This window comes from Plectropomus leopardus, chromosome 3, assembly GCF_026936395.1.
Source record: "Plectropomus leopardus strain MGB_pleo_1.0 chromosome 3, ASM2693639v1, whole genome shotgun sequence".
Classification (NCBI taxonomy): Eukaryota; Metazoa; Chordata; class Actinopteri; order Perciformes; family Serranidae; genus Plectropomus; species Plectropomus leopardus.
Genome location: NC_142178.1, coordinates 31,490,001 through 31,505,000, shown reverse-complemented (window position 1 = coordinate 31,505,000; position 15,000 = coordinate 31,490,001). Strand labels below are relative to the sequence as shown.

General features: G+C 38.0%; 1 protein-coding gene across 7 annotated transcripts in view; it reads left to right on the top strand.

Moving 5' to 3' along the window:
• The window catches only part of tenm3 (teneurin transmembrane protein 3), a 496,888-nt gene that overhangs the window by 112,796 nt on the left and 369,092 nt on the right, over nt 1-15,000 (top strand). For 5 of the 7 annotated variants that reach the window (XM_088073283.1, XM_088073268.1, XM_042484305.2 and 2 more), the window contains exon 1: nt 9,258-10,040. The exons of 1 other annotated variant lie outside the window; for it this stretch is intronic. The gene's annotated coding sequence lies outside the window, so the exon portion shown is untranslated. Of the gene's footprint in view, nt 1-9,256; nt 10,041-15,000 lie in introns of those variants that run through there. One more of the 7 variants, XM_088073247.1, reaches the window with a different exon arrangement.

Sequence of the window (15,000 nt, the reverse complement as noted above, 5' to 3'; positions counted from 1 at the left end):
TATGTACTGTAGTGAATTTACTGTACAGATGTTGATTGTAATTCTCACATATTTAAAACTCCTCTGTCTGTACAGTGTTTTAGTTATAATTTATTTTCCTTGGGTATTTTTTGTCTGTTTTTCTGTTTGTGCAGGTTGGCACTCGGTGGCTATTCAGAGTGAGTGAAACATTTTTTTATGTCTTCACACTGGCTTCAGGTTTGAGTCGGGCAAGAACAGAGAAATTGCGCAAGCTGTCAGTCTCAGGCAGAGTCTGAGCGCCTCAGGCTTGGACCTGAATTTCCAGGCCTGTGCAGGACTTGAGTGGAGTGGCCTGTGATGTACAGTGCATGAAGTGGGAGAGTGCTGCTGTCAGGCCGTGTGTAGGTCATTAATAATCCTATAAAGATTTGATTCAGGCCGATAAGTGAGAAAGGTGGGGCCCATAAATATATTTTCTTTAGTGTATATGATATGAAATCTGAAAAGCATTCCAGTATAGATGTATTCCAGTGTTAGGTGTGTTATTGCAATGTACTGAGAATACCCTGATCTAACTATCCAACTGTTAGCCATTTATCTGCAAGCACATACCAGTGCAACTGTAAGATTCTTGTCAAGGACATTTCCCTTTAAGACCTTTTCTTCTGTTGCTGTCATTGTTTAATTATAAATGCTCTCCAGGCGTTAACATTTAAATTAGGGGAAGTCATATGTTGCAGTTGATTGTGAAGCCCCCCAAGAGAAAATCCCTGATTGTGGGCTATTGAAATAAAATCGACTCAACTTGACTCACTGTCAAAGGTGAAACTACTGGTATGAACAAATGTTGTATGGAGTCATGGTTAATGTTGGTAGTTTTATCTGTGCTTTTTCTCCAATAACATTTTCATTGTCTGCTATAGATAAAGCCTGTGTAACAAGTAGTATATGTCCAAGGAAATAGTTTTTGTATGTGTTCTACCATGGTCAAGTTACTGTAAAAACCATAGCTTGTTGCAAAGTTTCATTGCAATATTACACAATAGTAGCATCATGAAAGAGAGATCAAGTTTAGTGTACTGGACAAAAAATGATGCAACATAATGTCAAAGGGGAAATTGTGCCAGATAATGGGGTTGTGATCTGTAGCATGGAAACAGGAATAGAACAGTCCTATTTAACAATTTAAAATCAGATGACGGCCTTACTATGACTATTGCGGTGCAAAAAGTTTGCTTTTTTTGTCTCAGTGAAACTAATTCATGTAGTTCAGCAGCTTGATTCCAATATGGAATTACATTTTATAGATTATGTGTATGTTTTTATTTGCTTGAATGATCTTTTTTGTTGTTGTTTTCTGGCATAAAGTTAAGTACATTTTTATTTTAACCTAGATTTAATTATGTAAAGGTTTTCACTGATCTGTGAAAAAAAATGTGCATCAGAGTATCTTTATCATGCAGAGCATTCAGTTTACCTTCATCCAGCACCGTCTTCTGAATAAGAAAATAAGATCCAGGAATTAAAATAATGCCATTGAAAACAATGGCACTGATTAAAGACGCACTTCAGACTAATGTGCATGGTAATCATCAATACACAGGCTGAAATGATTCCCAGTAAGTGGAAGCATTTGTGTGCCTGCATGTGTGTGTTTGGCAGAGAAAAACTGTTTATATGATATAGTTAGATACTTTATTTATCCATGGGGGGACTTCTCTGTGTGTCTTTGTGTGTGTGTGTGTGTGTGTGTGTGTGTGTGTGTGTGTGTGTGTGTGTGTGTGTGTGTTTACTTAATATATTTGGCCCAGTTCAAAAACAACACACTTGGTAGCCTGCTGTGTAAAATAGTACCTGGCACGGCCTTAGATGGGCAAACTACAGCAACGCAACACATTATTATATGCAGATATAGACATGCAAATACACACACACACACACACACACACACACACACACACACACACAAACAATCTTTTGCAGTTGAGTTCAGCATCTTTTTGCTTCTTTCACAACATTGTTTTCACTTGTTTCTACAACCGACTCAAACCAGATTCTGCTAATTCTGATGAAATGAGCACCATGTGTTGAAATGCAAATGTGTGTTCTGTGCAAGAATGTGAGACGAAAGGATTATTGTAGATGGAATTGATACAGTGACTAGTTTGACATTGAAGTACAATAGAGGAAGAAAAACAGACGAGTATGAGTGAAGTACATTACAGTGAGTTAGTGATTTCATCCAAACTTCATCTTAAAAATATATGACTAAGCAGAATTACAATCAATTTGCCATACTATTATCATTGTAACATCATAATTAAAGCTAATCACATAACACAGTTGAGAGGGTTTTAAGTATTGCCTGTGCATATGACTGTGTCCCAACACCTCTCACCAACAACCTCACTATGTTTCTGCTGAACTCATAGGTGATGTTTTCCTAGAAAACTCAATATCATACTCATTATCCGTGTAAATACTTACTGACCTGGCGATTCTACTTCTACAACCATCACCACTTTACATTTTACGTGATATTTCATTAGTAAAAAGCAGTCAGAATAATCCTTTAATATTTCACAGATTTAGACATTCTCGTGATGTGCTTGTTTTCAGTGTGTCAAATTTCACACAAACCAATCCAATAAAGTGAAGCTCAGCAAAGTGCTCAAGCCATGATTTGAGCCTCCCTGTCTCCTAGGAGTTACTTAGAACCAAACTGGTTTCCCGGTTAGGTTGTTGTGACTGATTTAATCACTGCCTGGATTATGCTCATAAGCAATATTTCTTTTGAGTGAATGAAACCCTACTTTTTTGTGCTGCCCTATATAGAGTTTCCAGGGGGTCAAATTCATAGTGACGCCCATTTGTGGTTAGGCTTAGGCAAAAACAAAACACTTGGGTGTTAAGGCTACTGTTAAGGCAAGATTGTGGTTTTGAATAAGTGTTAATAAATACATTACATCCCAAATCACTATTGTTTTTTTCTGTATAAATCCAGTCCATGATGTTTTCCTGGACTGTAACCAAGTGCTGCCAAGGCCAAAAGACAAAAATAAACATACATTTGGTGAAAAACAATTGACTTAAGTTGTCAGTGAGCATTTTATTCATATGCTCAGTATCAAAATTATTGCATTTTTTTTATTTAAAACATTCCCTCATTATATTAATAGAAAATGTAATCAAAACATTTTTTCTTGTAGAATTTGCTATTGCAGGTTAGTAATTTCTAGGAGACAGGGTTGGATTTTGAGGGGTTATGGTTTTAAGAGCACCAAAGCAGAGCAGATGTGAGCTGATTATTTAATCTGTGGTCTGCTCCGAGTCTGAACTCAGTCAGTTCAGACCATTTCTTCTCAAAACATTTGCAGCTGCTGTCAAAGAAAACTCACTGTGTAATTGACGTGGTCACATCAGAGGTCAAAGGCCATGAATTTAATTCAAAGAACCTGGATAAAAGGAAAAACATAACAATAAAAATGACATTAGGGACTTAAAAAAAAATAAATATGAATACCCATTGAGGTCCATCAGTCTGACCCCACCCACACTCAGTCATCGTCCCAGGGCCTGTTTCAGTTAATATGCAACATGCAAACTGGGATTTGCAACATGAGGTCATTTCCTCTGCCTTTAATTTTGACATGTGTCACAAGTCAAAACAAACTCAACACTTGCTTCTCGTGAGGATTAGAGAGCCATTTAGGACTTACAATTCTATCAACAGTTTGAAGCTGACAATCATTTGTGACATGTGGTCCTGACACCATTTGCAGTCTGTTGCAGAAGTTGCAAACCGCTCACCAGGCTTTTTCCTAAGGCCTGAAACCAAGCAGCACTCTGTGGGGCTGAGAAATGAAGCCAACACAAAAGTGCCTAATGACCACTTGAGGCCGGCTCCAGAAGCGAGTCAATCCCCAGAGACCCCCATATTAAAATGTCTTAATTTCAGGGCAGAAATAAACCTGTTTACAGCCTGGTTAAAAAGGGTTTTCATCTTTACACCTATTTTTACTCTCCAAATATGGTCACTTCTTTTTTTTTTCATAAGCTTTTTGGAAGCTGGGTTTGATCAGACGTGTTGAAGGCCATAAGTCAATGGCTGTGTTTTGTTGGCACTCAGGAATAAATTTTGTTGACCACATTCAAATTTTTCCATGTATTTCCTTGGGCTCTATTAATATAATCTATTAATATTTGAGCATTGTATGCTTTCAGTAGACAGCGCAAGGAGAGATGTGACAGGAAATAGTGTAAAGATGAGACAAAGGTCAGACTCTAAACCCATCTTTGGACTTGATTGCTTAAAAAATTAGATTTCCTCAACAGGTAACTCCATATTGAATATTTTCTTTGGCTGTTTTGACCAGATAACATCTCATAGCTCAGGTTTTCAAAATGAAATTCAAGTCTGGAAACAAAAAAACAACTGAGAATCATTTGAGCCAACTGATTAACTTGGCAACCTGTCAAAAAACACCAATTCTGTGGACAATTCAGTCTCATTTTTGGGGGCCTTTCTTAAAACAATAGTCAGGTGCCCATATTAAGTTAAAGGTCTTTCATTCTTTTTCTAACAAGACAAACTTGAAAACATTGTGAACCCATCCTCTAAATGTGAAGATTTGTGTGATTTTGAAATTTGGTGTCATGATGGCTCAGTTGGTTTCATATTTTTGTTAGTTTTTGATCAAGTTTGGCTAATTATTTTGGAAATAGTTAGTTCGAAATATAAGGCTGGCGATAGTCTTTATTGTCTCACTGTCAACAAATCCCACGTGAACACTAAATCCAACAATGTGTGTATCCTCTTAGCAAATTTTGTGTGCGCATCAAAGCCTGATAGATCTTCTTCTTCTATGCCATGGAGCTCCGTTGTTGTCCAAAATCTATTAAGCACACATCAGTAAGCCCGACTGTTGCACTGGGTGACGTGTTCCATCATTACCATGGACACACACACACTGTTAATTTTCCCACAAACACCGTCCTGCTGCCCTAAATATTTACTGGAGGCCTGGGGTGTGTATTAATTCGCTGTTGAAAATAGTCCCCAGAAAGTGTACTATTTCCTCCTGTTTGAATAATGTTGCTAAAAAATAATGTTGCTAAAAAAATGTCCCCATCTGTTTTGGAAAATGACAGTCTTCTTCTAAAAAAATGGACGTTTATACTTGTGAGCCGTTTTAGAAGATTTACGTGTTCAGTTGGAACAGATGGGCCAGGCGGCAGGTTAGGGAGGTACTGAGAGACAAAGTCACAATGTTTGTTTTAACTGGAGTTAACGAGAATACAAAAAGAATGCAAGCCTCACCCATGAAGGTCGGCCTTGGTTAAATCCACACAGAGCTCGGTTTCCAGTAGGTATGATGTTGAGAAGTTGGCGTACATTTTTGTGGAAGAATGTTACAACAATCTAATTGTAGCTTTTGCACCTTTCAATTCATAGACTGTAATTAATGTCCAGTTGAAATAAGGGTAGTTAAACGCACATCATGTAATTGCAAGGCTGTCAACAAACAGCATACATGAGGAAAAAGGTAACGCCTGCACACTTACTAAAATGTTTTGACCTGACAAAGGTCAAAGAAGGATGGAAATGTCTTCATTAAACTTTTGCTGCAGGTGTTGTCTTTTTCCTCATGTGCACTATTGTTAATGTCCTACCACCAATCTGTGCTTGTTCACACAACAGTATGGCTGTGTATTTGCAAGAATCTGGCAATGTGATACATATCACAATAAGGTGACAAGGTTACGATTTAATAAGTCGCGATTGACTATATTGCAATACTGTAAACAAGAAAATATAATTGCTTTTTATTTTTTTAACCTAATTTTAGGAAATCTACAAACAGAGTACTATATGCACAAAAAAATATACCTTTTTATGCACTCAAAACAGTGGGGTCTAGAGTTGTATTTTCCAGTCCCTATAACATCCAGTATCATAGCACTACTTTTTGTACAATCTGGACAAAGGAATTCATATTTGCCCATATCAGTTAAATTGATAAATAAATAAAAGTGCTTTCAGGATTCTTTAGGTAAAAGAAATCAAGTAAATACAAAATTATAAACCCTTAAAATTGTATTGTGTTTCTGAGAATCAATACAGTATTACAGTATTACAATAGTCGAGTGTATCTATATATTCTCTTAGTGTGAAAGTTAAAACCTCTGAAAAACCTACCGTATGTAAAAAGCAGTGTGTGCAGAATCATTGAGAAAGGTCACACTGTCAGAAGTCAGAGCACAAAGTGTATGTAAACTACTTCATTTGCGTCACACAGAGAGATAAGTGCAGCTAATTAGACTCAAATTGAATGCTGGTTACTCTTTATATGTCACGTCGCATTTTTTTGTTTCTTTCACTCTTTTTCATTTTGAAAATCAAGAGATTAACATCCCACTTTATAGAGTAACTTTTGTGTGATGTAATGCCAGGCAATACAATAGCCCTGCAGTACACGCCACCTCATATACTATATGTTTTATTTTGTTGCTGGGCTACCACTGTAGTTGTGAGTGCATTAACTCTGTTCTACATGTTTTTGTCTTGTTGTATTGAATACTTTTAAAAAGGAGAGAAAGAGAGGATGACATTTGTGCAAAGGGCTGCAGGCTGGAGCCGAACCTGTGGCCTCTGCGGCGAGGAGCTCTTGAAATTCTACACTGTATTTATTACAGGAATGCTGTATTGGACTAAATTAAAAAAAAAAAAAAAAAACATTTTAAAATTTCCTAATTGCTCACACAAAATAGAAGTAGAAGAAGAACATGATGATGAGTATGACACAATAATATATTACTTAAGCCCCTGTTACACTGTGTGTTCAAGTAAGGAAAGTGGCGCTTTTTTGCCACCTCACCGTTCTGTTTAAAAGGTACGACTGCAAAATGCGGAGACAGAGCTGTCTCACCATCAAGCCAGCATGGGAGGTCGTAACAGCGCCAAAACAGTGTATGTGTAAACGGGGCAGGAGGCAGAATGGGACCATGGGCAGGACGGGTGTAACGTTTTAGCATTGTGTTCTGTGTGGGCCCCAGCACGGGAGATTTAAGTCGCAGCAAGAAGCAGTTAATGGTTAGAAGAACTGTGGCCGTAAATGTCGGCACATTGGGAAAACAATGAGATCCAGGAGCTTCTTGCCCTCTGCGCAGAGGATGAGATCAGCTGCCATTTAACCCGGACGGTAAATGATTGTTATTGCCGTGTTATAAGTCACACTAGAGGCCGACGCCGCCGTGTTAAAACACTGGAGCAGCATGCTGTTTTTGGTTCTGTGTAAAAATGCAAAGGTGATGAAGAACAGGCTTTTTAGCAGCCCTGTGGTGCAATCTTTGTGTAAAAAGACATTTTACATTATTATGATTAAAAACAAATTACACTGAAATTTGAAAGTACATTTTCAATCCAAAGGTTTTAACGGGGGATGCAATAGAGAATGGAACTGTGTTTTTCCTTTATTAAACTTAGGTTCAAGTGTTATAGCTTGAGCAATATCAAGTACTGAGCAAAACAATAATCTGCATTTTATTTCATTTACAAATAGATGTCTTTTGTCCAATGAATTATCCTGCTTTGGAACAGTTATTTCCTGGAGGCTGCCACGGCCCGGCACCATTTACATTCCAGCCTTGCCAGTCTCTTACCATATAAGCCTGTCTGCCCACATGCCAGTGAGCGCTCTCCATAATGCACCACGCTTTGTACTTTTTGCTTTTGTGTGCACCAACCACACGCCTCAGAGTGGTCACTGAACAAATGTACCTTCATACACCTCTAAGTGTGCTTTCCTCTGCACCTTGCTGTTTTCTTTCCCAGTGTATTCTTTAATAAATATCTTTTGTGCATCGCATGCCCCTCCGTTCGTTATGGCCAACAAGCGCATCATAACACACCTTTCGGCTGATTCTTGTGAATATATTTCAGGAGCAGAGTGATCTCGGTGCTGAATGCAGGTGCTTGTGTAACTCAGCTGTTCATCCAGGGCAAGAGACTGCCAAAGCTTTCTTGTTCGTCTTTTTTTCCGCCACAAAATTAACATCTGAGCACTTAGTAAATTACACACGAGCTGATTGTCCTGTCAGAATTATAAGGTTTAGTCCCAAGTTTCGATCGAGTGAGGCAGACATACTATACTTTCTTTGCTTTTACTCAAAAAGTATGCACTTTTTGATCCCCATTGATCAGTTAAAAGGTTATGTAGTTATAATAGTCGTTTTCATTTTAAAGCAGTGATTTAATGCATGACTCACTAGGTGATACTTCTGTCGAGGCTTTTACGTTCTCTTTTCTCAGTTGACTGTGTCAGTGGAGACGTATCCCCTCTTTGTAACAACAGAGTACTTCCACACTGACGCAGTCAACTTTCTTTCGGCAAAAAATATTTTTCCCTTTGTTGAAATTCGGCTGAATTAGTAACCCTGACACTGAAATCAATTGCAAAATTACTAGAAGATGAAACATATTGTTTTGCTTGTAAACACTGTTCACCACAGCTTGCAAACTGAAAATAACTTAAATGCTCACCTTCAGACAATGTCCCCCTCATTTGCTCACCCTGGCTTTCAAATGCTAAATACTACAAGAGAAAAAAAGAACAATTCACGCCTCTGAACGCGCTGTGACAGGGCACACTTGCTTACCCATTTCGTGGATGACATTGCGGTGTTTGTTTTTGCTCAAAAAACAGGCTCTCCAGTGTATCTGTCACAAAGTCCAAAAGGATAAAAATAATTATGAGAGGTAACCAAATTACAATTATAGTCCTGACAACCTCATGGAAGTATTGTATGATCACTCCCAAGTATTGGCTTTGATGTAAAATTATCTAAAATCACAATAAATGATCATACTTTATATATTTTATATAAATGTACATTATATGAACAAGTGTTGCTCAGGGATGTTTGGTTAATCTCGTTCTTATACATCAGTTTTATGCCATCTTATGGTTTTGCTTGTATGCAGACTGTCATACTGAGAGTATGAAAAAAAAAAAAAAAAACACCCCATCAACCGGGTGTCTAAGGCTACTGTGTCCTCGCGCTGCTCTTGCTCTCTGCCGTCACCTGTCACAGTCAGGGCATACAGTTCAAAGTCACGGCTGACCCCCCACCACCCCACAACAACCACCCGTACCGATCATTCATGTAGTACACACACACAGTCACTCGCGCACACGCACACGCGCACGCCGGCACACCGGTAGAGACGTCAGGATTGGACGCAGCAGGGGATCCCCAGCATTCCGTTTCTGCCTCGCTTGGCGTATCATCATCTTTTACCGAGAGGAGATGAGCTCGCGCCGGCTCACACTTGCAGAGGGCAGCAGTAACAGAGGACCGTCTTGTTTCTCCGTTTTACCGGAGCGCGCTCTCTCGCTCCTTCTCTCTCCCCTTTTCCAGTTTGTGAGCTGCAGTGACTGTTATTACTGTCGCGTGCTCCGGGCGCCCGGGACAGCGCGAGGGAAGAGTAGAGAGCAAAGGGGAAAGGTGTTTCACCACCTGAGCGATTTATTTTCGAAAGGAAAAGGACGCCATGGACGAAAAAACATTCAGGTTGAATTGACTCAGTGATAGTTAAATTGTAGTTTTCCCGCTGTAGAGAGAGAAGAAGCCACCATTTCATCTGTCTTCACAGCCGACACATTTCACGTGTGCGTTGTTCTGACAGCCGCGCGCGCGGCGCTGCCTTGGACATAGTATTCGCGAGCCTCTCTGTGTTGGTCTACGCGCTGCGTTGTATTTTCCAAAACTTACAATTTACGAATACACATTAACGGAAAACGAAAGAAAAAAAACACTTCTCCTCGTCCTCCGGAGTGAGCTTATTGGAAATAAACCGTCTAGAAACGCGAGTAAAGTAGTGAAAAGGACTGTGAGGCAAAATATGCTGTTCCGAACGCGCTTTTTCTAGTTTTGTTTTTCATCGTAAAGATTGAAGCTGAACAAGTGGAAGAAGTTTTTTTTTTTTTTTTTGTGGGAAAAAGTGGAAGAAAATTACCAGCTACACGACGGTGCTCGTAAATTGGGAGAGGAGATTCCCCCCACAGTGGGACGAACAGGTAGGACAGCCCTCTCAAACACTTACCATGGAACAAAAAAAAAAGAGGCAAGTCACACACTGAAATGCGCCATATTTATGTGAGGAGCATAACTTATATATCAATCATCCCGAGGTTACCGCTCCTGTCGTGTCCACGACAGATGCCATTCTCTCCGATAAAAAATGGCAGGTCATTGCTGCTTTGCATGTCGATACGTAGACTAACGTTACCTCAAAGGGCATGTTTTGAGAGCATTAAACTAACAATATCTGCTTGTCAATTCGGCAACATTTTAAGAAAGCAAATATTATTTCGTTATTAAAATTGTAACTTTTTTTATGAACTGGTTCGCTTGTTATTCGCATTGTCTTGTTCAACTACACGAGCGGACGAGCCAGCAGTGAGAACCTGTTATAAAAGTTGATTTTATTTATAAAAAGCTATTAGCGCTTTTTAACGAGTTAAATGCCGAATAGTGGCTACTTTAATGTACATTAAGGAAATGTATTGAATTTGAATTCACAATGCTCGTAACCGCTGCCGATAAGCCGGAGTTAATTAAATTTACATTTTTTTCAATGGCGAACATGGCGTTTTCTACGTAGTGTACTTTAGATATGTTCGTGGTGAGATATTCACTTCATAACGTGTTTTATTGACAACATTTTGTGACGAATTGCCGGCACGGATACCTGAGATAACCTACTAAAATCGTAAAAGAGATTAATTTCACTGTAGGTTTGTTATTTAAGTGTACATTGATGGGAATTTATAAGAGAAGAGGGGCTTGATTTCGGAGTGGGCAGAACAAAAGGGAAAAAAAAGGGGAAGAAAAGTTTAGTTATTTAGCCTCTGAAAACGCATGCATATCAAACTGATTACATGTGGGAATGTTTTTCTATTTGTGTGTGCGTATTTACAAGTGTTTTCTCAAATGTTATCATATGAATATCTCACAAATTTTAAACCATTATCATACCAAATCCCAATTTAATTCACTCAAATTCCAGACTGCTGTATGTAAAGATATTCAATGGTAATTTTATCAATGAATTTTAGAAGTGGAGAGATACTGCAATAGAGGTGAGAGTGAAACCTATTATTATAACCATCATTCTCCTGCAGTCTGTAATTGGGGCAATTTCTAGTGAATTAAATAACACTGAAATTAAGCTCTTCTTCCTCTAAGTGTTCCTGCACATACTTTGGAAAGCCAATGACTTATAATATGACATTTTATTACAGTTGTAGCTGTTTAACCTCTTTTCTGGTGCTGATTACAAATAAGACCCCACTTTGATAGAGGAGTGCTTGCATTTAGCCCGTGGTACATTTTGTAGAATAACCCCTGTTAGAGGCTTGTTGTCTCGATCGTGTGTGTGTGTGTGTGTGTGTGTGTGTGTATGTGTATGTGTGCGTGTGTGTGCAAAAGTGATGCCACACTGGTATTAAATATTGTAAACACAGAAATTCAGACTGTGGTGTAGGGTAAAGCAGCAAGGTGGACACTGAGAGACGTTCTCACTTCCCGTACTTCATATCTTCCATCATTTCTTGTGGTGCCGCTCGGTTCAGTTAACCCCCTTAGGTCATGAAATATCCTTAATTGCCCTCATGTAAAAGGGTACAAAAGGTGTTTGTATACTCCATAGTTTACACAAATGTGCACACTGTTTTGTCTTTTTATGTGCAAACCTACCTTCTGCTTTGACCTCGTCTTCTGGTGAAGTGTTAGTGATTTTCTCTTACCTTTCCTTCTTCCCTGCTTTAAAATAGAGAGCGCATGTCCTCGATTTCTCCAGTGCACTCCATGATTGGTTGCAACAATATCTTTGTCCTGTTCAATTGTTATGCATTGTGATAAGTAGATACAGTATTCATGTTAGATTTCCTTGGAAATCTTTCATGAACTGTAGCTTTACAGAAATTGTAGCACCGTTGCTCAGATATAAGAGCTCCTGTGGTTACTGTACAACAGTTGAGTGGCCGTCAGCCGAGTGCTGCAAAGGTGAGGGGTGTGCTGATGTGACCTTGAGTAAATTAGAAGGTCTTAACTTTTTTTTTTTTTTTTTTAATTAAAAATAATCTTCACATCACATGAACATTTCTTACACATATTTTTATGCTGGTTGTATCTTTATTGCGAGTGCCGCTGATTAAAATGGTATTGATTAACATGAGTAATAAAGTTGGTTTGTTCAGTTCACAATACAGTTGATTATCATCATCATGGTCATCATCATCTTAATTTCACGCTGATGATGAGAAAGGTGATGAAATGGCCAGATTGGTCCGCTTGTCGAGCAGAAGTGTTTATAATTGCTGCTCATTTAAAGTGCAGTGTGCATAAATGCAAAGGTTTATTGTAGAGCTATAAATTGTTTGAAGGTCATATTGACGTTGATCTGAGACTAGATGCTATGTTTATCTAGAATTTTGGTGATATATGAGGGTAAAAGTGAAAAGAAGATCTTAATAGAATCGTGATATTTTGCGTGGCAATGAATTGATATGTTGAGGCTAAGTAGCATATAGATTTTTTAAAAAATGATATACATGCGTAATATTGTAAAAACAAATTAAGTGTTTGGTAGCAAACAAGAATTAAAAAAACTTAATTTCTTTTTCAGTCCACTAGATACATTTTGCTGAAATAAAAATGACAAATTGAGATGAACAGATGGAAAACTACGTTATTAGGTAAAGCAGATGTTGACTTTTTTCTTCTTTTTTTTACGTTGGGGATTGAAAAACAAAATATAGCACAATATATGTTATCATAACACTCAGCATATCGCATAACGGTTAAAATTGCAATAACATTGTATCGTGACCCCTCTGGTGATTCCTACCTGTAGTTATACGTATGCATGTGTGTATGATAGAGACCTGGCAATATCTTCACGTATGTATTGTCTTTTCCTGCTTGTGGCTGCGTTACAGCAGACTAAGTAGTAAATATATAAGCTTTGATTGTTCAGTCTGCACTGTTAACAATTGCCTAACAATATATAGCAGTCATAGTTATATGAAAGGGGCTATAGAGGAGGGTAAAATGAACTGTGAGCAGTGTGTGCACAGACACTGTAGCACTGTGGAAGTGTACTGTACACCGCTGTTGGTTTCACAGATGGCTCAGGCAGCCCCCACACTAAAAATAAGAAGTGAGCAGATTGCAAGTGAAACACATATTTGGTAGTATTGCTTGAGAAAACAGTTTGTGTTTAAAACAGTTGTATTTGACAGTTCCAGTTTTAATAGCACAGATGACAGACGGGTAGATGCTAGCGTATGTATTCTGTTTAAAGGCTATACTCTAAACAGTACATACCAATTCATATTTTACTATATGCAACAAAATTATTGTGATCATGGCCATTTGATTATTATTTTCTGGGAGATATAGAGAGTTCACATGTGGGCATCATCGGTTTAACAATAAAAGAAGTATTATTCTATAATTTTTATCTATTATCTTTATATCATTGTGTATTGATTTGGCCATTTTCATGTAAAAACATGAGAAGTTCAGCGAGTATATTTTGCTGGTGGAAGAAACAGCATTTAGCCCTTGATGGACCCTATAACTGTTGAAACTCAGTGTATTGAGAGCATTTTTCCTCCCCTCTCAGCCATCTGTTTCAAATTATTTTCTTACAATACAAAATAAACTTGCACAGCTGTAAAACTAGATAGGTAACACATCTCAGTGAACATCTTGTCCAGTTTTATTTTTTACAGCTTCTTGCACAATTTAATTTGAACGGTCTGCATGTTTGGCTGTGGGAAGTTTTGAACAGAAAAAATTGAGTTCTTATTTTGAAACTACCCTAAATATATATATATATATATATATTTCTTTTTTTTAAGGATGGTAGCAGTAAAATGTAGATTTTCTTTCCTTTATTTATTTATTTTTTTTTACAAACATAATCTATGTTCATCTTTCAGTCTCTAAAAAAACAGCATTGATTCTTTGGTTAACAACCAACTTGAAGTGCTTTATGTTAGAGCTTCCCAGCATCACCCAAACATACTGTAGACAGAAATTAACATATGCCAAAATTTAGTGATTTTTTTTTTTTTTTTTCACAAAATTAGCGTGCCTGGACAGTCCTTTGAAAATGTTTTAATTTTTTACCCATTTAATATTATGATATAATAAATTATGGTTATTTTTTTATGTTTTCTACGTGGTTGATCACCAGATAATCAAAATAATATCAAAATCTGTACTAAAAGCAAATATGATAAAGCAGTAAGAACAACAAGCGAAATAAACTTTTAGGGAAATTAAAGTATCAGTGTGTGTTTTAATTGTATGCGCCCATTATTTTACGTTTGCGCGGTTGCTTACAAGCACATTATCATGATCTGATTAAATTTGCATTTTTTTGAGTTAGGCATACTCCAGCATACAGAACAAATGTAGACACAGCGTGTGCTGTATGCGTATGTATGCTTGTCTTTTGTGAATATGTTAACACAACCGGTCAACCAGCAAGGGACAGACAGACCGACAGTTCAGGGACAACCTACACACAAACATACACTCACTAGATGAAAACATTGGGCTCGAGCGATTTCTTTTCGTGTATTTCTGCAAGCTTGTGTGTGTGTGTGTGTTTGTGTGTGTGTGTGTGTGTGTGTGTGTGTGTGTGTGTGTGTGTGTGTGTGTGTGTGTGTGTGTGTGTGTGTGTGTGTGTGTTTGTGTGTGTGTGTGTGTTTGTGTGTGTGTGTGTGTGTGTGTGTGTGTGTCTGTGTCTGTGCCTGTGTATGTATGCTTGTGTAAGGATTTGAAAGCATGCTGTGTGTGTATTTCTGTGTGTACCTTTTGGGCTTTCTCTATGTGAACGTGTGTGTATTTCCAATAATTATCATGAGAGCCCTCAAACTAAAGATTTATACACATAGTGTGTGTGTGTGTGTGTGTGTGTGTGTGTGTGTGTGTGTGTGTGTGTGTATTGTCCAGGGAGTG